This window comes from Aquarana catesbeiana, linkage group LG11 (genome assembly GCF_042186555.1).
Source record: "Aquarana catesbeiana isolate 2022-GZ linkage group LG11, ASM4218655v1, whole genome shotgun sequence".
Classification (NCBI taxonomy): Eukaryota; Metazoa; Chordata; class Amphibia; order Anura; family Ranidae; genus Aquarana; species Aquarana catesbeiana.
The window spans coordinates 3,638,080-3,642,857 of NC_133334.1; the positions used below are offsets into that span (position 1 = coordinate 3,638,080).

The 4,778-nt window shown below is 54.4% G+C and overlaps 1 long non-coding RNA gene across 1 annotated transcript; it reads right to left on the reverse strand.

The window, feature by feature from the left end:
- Positions 1-301: 301 nt before the first annotated feature.
- Positions 302-3,252, reverse strand: LOC141112927 (uncharacterized). Its single transcript, XR_012236658.1, has 3 exons — positions 2,992-3,252; positions 540-610; positions 302-465 (listed from the first exon to the last, which is right to left on the reverse strand). It is a non-coding gene; the product is annotated as an uncharacterized lncRNA (long non-coding RNA).
- Positions 3,253-4,778: the final 1,526 nt, after the last annotated feature.

Here is a 4,778-nt window from a genome sequence, read left to right on the forward strand (position 1 = left end):
TGACACCATCACAGGCTGACACAAGCGACAGGCTCCTCTGACACCATCACAGGCTGACACAAGCGACAGGCTCCTCTGACACCATCACAGGCTAACACAAGCGACAGGCTCCACTCTGACATCATCACAGGCTGACACAAGCGACAGGCTCCACTCTGACCCCATCACAGGCTGACACAAGCGACAGGCTCCTCTGACCCCATCATACTCACCCACAAGCAGCCATCCTGATTTCTAGCACTACAGATGAGAAGACACCACCATTCAGTCAGAGTAGGTCTATCACACAGGAGGATGGAGGGGTTCTTACCTGTCCAGCGCTGGGGAACAGTGGTTTGGGCAAAGACTGCACAGCGGGGGAGGAGGTGCTGGGGGTGGGGACTCTGCTGACTCCCGGTGCAGAGACCTGCTGGGCCAGGGTGGTGGCCGGTATTCCAGGACAAGGTCCTACCATTGGAGGGACACCTAGAAAAGACAAATCCATCATTACACCGACACTCGAGGACTGGAGACGGAGAGCAGAGGAAGAGATCACCTACCTGGAGGTAAGCCGGCCATCATATGGGGGATTCCGGGGCCCGGGTGCATCATACCGCTCATTTGCAGCATCCTGAACAAAGACATGAGACAGAGGGTTACAGGATCTGCCAGGAGGCCCCAAGACCCCCCGCCCCCCCTGCAGCTACTGCCAGGAGCCCCCCTCCCCCCACTACTGCCAGGACCTGGCCCAACTACTGCCAGGACCCGCCCACAACTACTGCCAGGACCCGCCCACAACTACTGCCAGGACCCGCCCACAACTACTGCCAGGACCCGCCCACAACTATTGCCAGGAGCCCCACCTACTGTATTGTTTCCTACCACCATTACACCTGTGATTATTGGAGGGGGAGAGGGGATTACACCTGTGATTAGTGAGGGGCTTACACCTGTGATTAGTGAGGGGATTACACCTGTGATTAGTGAGGGGCTTACACCTGTGATTAGTGGGGGGCCTTACACCTGTGATTAGTGGGGGGGGCTTACACCTGTGATTAGGGGGGCCTACACCTGTGATTAGTGGAGGCGGGCTTACACCTGTGATTAGTGGAGGCGGGCTTACACCTGTGATTAGTGGAGGCGGGATTACACCTGTGATTAGTGGAGGCGGGATTACACCTGTGATTAGTGGAGGCGGGATTACACCTGTGATTAGTGGGGGGGGCTTACACCTGTGATTAGTGGGGGGCTTACACCTGTGATTAGTGGGGGGCTTACACCTGTAATTAGTGAAGGGGGGCTTACACCTGTAATTAGTGAAGGGGGGCTTACACCTGTGATTAGTGGGGGGGGGCTTACACCTGTAATTAGTGAAGGGGGGCTTACACCTGTAATTAGTGAAGGGGGGCTTACACCTGTGATTAGTGGGGAAGACGGGGGGGCTTACACCTGTGATTAGGGGGGCTTACACCTGTGATTAGTGGAGGCGGGCTTACACCTGTGATTAGTGGAGGCGGGCTTACACCTGTGATTAGTGGAGGCGGGATTACACCTGTGATTAGTGGAGGCGGGATTACACCTGTGATTAGTGGGGGGGGCTTACACCTGTGATTAGTGGGGGGGGGCTTACACCTGTGATTAGTGGGGGGCCTTACACCTGTGATTAGTGGAGGGGCTTACACCTGTGATTAGTGGAGGGGCTTACACCTGTGATTAGTGGAGGGGCTTACACCTGTGACTAGTGGGGGCTTACACCTGTGATTAGTGGGGGGGGGGGCTTACACCTGTGATTAGTGGGGGGGGGCTTACACCTGTGATTAGTGGGGGGGGCTTACACCTGTGATTAGTGGGGGGGCTTACACCTGTGATTAGTGGAGGGGCTTACACCTGTGATTAGTGGAGGGGGCTTACACCTGTGATTAGTGGGGGGGGGCTTACACCTGTGATTAGTGGGGGGGCTTACACCTGTGATTAGTGGAGGGGCTTACACCTGTGATTAGTGGGGGGGCCTTACACCTGTGATTAGTGGGGGGGGCTTACACCTGTGATTAGTGGAGGGGGCTTACACCTGTGATTAGTGGGGGGGCTTACACCTGTGATTAGTGGGGGGCTTACAACTGTGATTAGTGGGGGGCCTTACACCTGTGATTAGTGGGGGGGGGCTTACACCTGTGATGAATGAAAACAATGATTACAATACATATTACATATCGGCGGAGTGAGAGCAATAATTCTACACCAGACCTACATAACACTAATCATGACCTATAGGGGGCTTTTGAAGCGTCACCTATAGAAAAAAAAAAATATTTGTGTATATATATATATAAATATATATAAATATATAGTGTACTGAAGTTTGTCACCATTTTACGGCGCATGCAAATGTAAGATTTGGCATGTTGGGTATCCATCTACTCGTCTCTGCTTGTGTGGGCGGAACCCTGCATGACAGCAGCTTTCAAATAGTGACAGGGGGTGTGGGGAGAAGGGGAGCAGGAGGGGGTTGTAGGGTCATGGGAGAGGCTGCAGCTGCTGGAACAAATATGAAGTGGGGTAAAAATGAATGCGATTCTGGTCTGCCCCTCCTCCAGACTGAACACCGCAGTGCTGTGCTGGCCCAGCTATTACCTCATCAATGAGAGGATATGTAGCAGATTCTGTGGGGAGCCCAGTACAGGCAATACAAGTCAGCACTGGCTCCATTTCTGGGGGCGGACACATGCTGCACTTATACTAGCTGTTCCATCTGTTGCATACAAAAACCCATTAATACGTCACCCTCGCTCCAGCCCGCCCCGAGGGGTTCCCCTCACCCACCCACCCTGAGCCCCTCCTCACCACCAGGAGCCACCTTCTGGTCTCCTTCACACTACAGAGAAGCTGAAGCCTGGCTTCAGGGGGTTGGTTACAGTTTTTCAGTTTGGCTTTCAGGTAAAGAAACTGAGTAGATTATGAAGAAGACAAAAAACCCCGGAGGGTAGAATAGAAGAACAACAATGGCATACTGACCCATGGGGCATCCCTGGGGGGATTCCAGGCATAATGGGGGGCACAGTTGGCATCAGAGGCGGTATTCCTGGAGATGAAAAGGAATGACATGTCAGGACAATGATAGGAAGAAGAAATGACTCCTGTGAATAGAATACATTTCCTGTATACAGACCCCGGACATCTCACCCAGAGAGGACAATCACCGCCCCACATACACCCATCACACAGGACAGACACTGATCACATCTACATACACATTTCCCCATCCCACCCATTTACCTGGAGGCATGCCTGGAGCACCGGCCAGACCATGGAGGCGGGGCTGAGCCATGGGGGAAGGGCAGGGGTAATTACCTGGAGGCATGCCTGGAGCCCCGGCCAGACCATGGAGGATGGGCTGAGCCATGGGGGAGGGGCAGGGGTAATTACCTGGAGGCATGCCTGGAGCACCGGTCAGACTATGGAGGCCGGGCTGAGCCATGGGGGAGGGGGTGTAGTTACCTGGAGGCATGCCTGGAGCACCGGCCAGACCATGGAGGATGGGCTGGGCCATGGGGAGATACAGACCCCCATAACCTACCTGTATACAGGGTGTGGCCAGGACTATATGGGGGGAGGTACAGACCCACATAACCTACCTGTATACATGGGGTGGCCAGGACTATATGGGGGGGAGGTACAGACCCCCATAACCTACCTGTATACATGGGGTGGCCAGGACTATATGGGGGGGAGGTACAGACCCCCATAACCTACCTGTATACATGGGGTGGCCAGGACTATATGGGGGGAGGTACAGACCCCCATAACCTACCTGTATACAGGGGGTGGCCAGGACTATATGGGGGGGAGGTACAGACCCACATAACCTACCTGTATACAGGGGCTGGCCAGGACTATATGGGGGGGAGGTACAGACCCCCATAACCTACCTGTATACATGGTGTGGCCAGGACTATATGGGGGGGAGGTACAGACCCCCATAACCTACCTGTATACATGGGGTGGCCAGGACTATATGGGGGGAGGTACAGACCCCTATAACCTACCTGTATACAGGGGGTGGCCAGGACTATATGGGGGGAGGAACAGACCCCTATAACCTACCTGTATACAGGGGGTGGCCAGGACTATATGGGGGGAGGTACAGACCCCTATAACCTACCTGTATACATGGGGTGGCCAGGACTATATGGGGGGAGGTACAGACCACCATAACCTACCTGTATACATGGGGTGGCCAGGACTATATGGGGGGGAGGTACAGACCCCTATAACCTACCTGTATACAGGGGGTGGCCAGGACTATATGGGGGGAGGTACAGATCCCCATAACCTACCTGTATACATGGGGTGGCCAGGACTATATGGGGGGAGGTACAGACCCCTATAACCTACCTGTATACATGGGGTGGCCAGGACTATATGGGGGGAGGTACAGACCCCTATAACCTACCTGTATACATGGGGTGGCCAGGACTATATGGGGGGGAGGTACAGACCCCCATAACATACCTGTATACAGGGGGTGGCCAGGACTATATGGGGGGAGGTACAGACCCCTATAACCTACCTGTATACAGGGGGTGGCCAGGACTATATGGGGGGGGAGGTACAGACCCCCATAACCTACCTGTATACATGGGGTGGCCAGGACTATATGGGGGGAGGTACAGACCCCCATAACCTACCTGTATACATGGGGTGGCCAGGACTATATGGGGGGAGGTACAGACCCCCATAACCTACCTGTATACATGGGGTGGCCAGGACTATATGGGGGGGGAGGTACAGACCCCCATAAC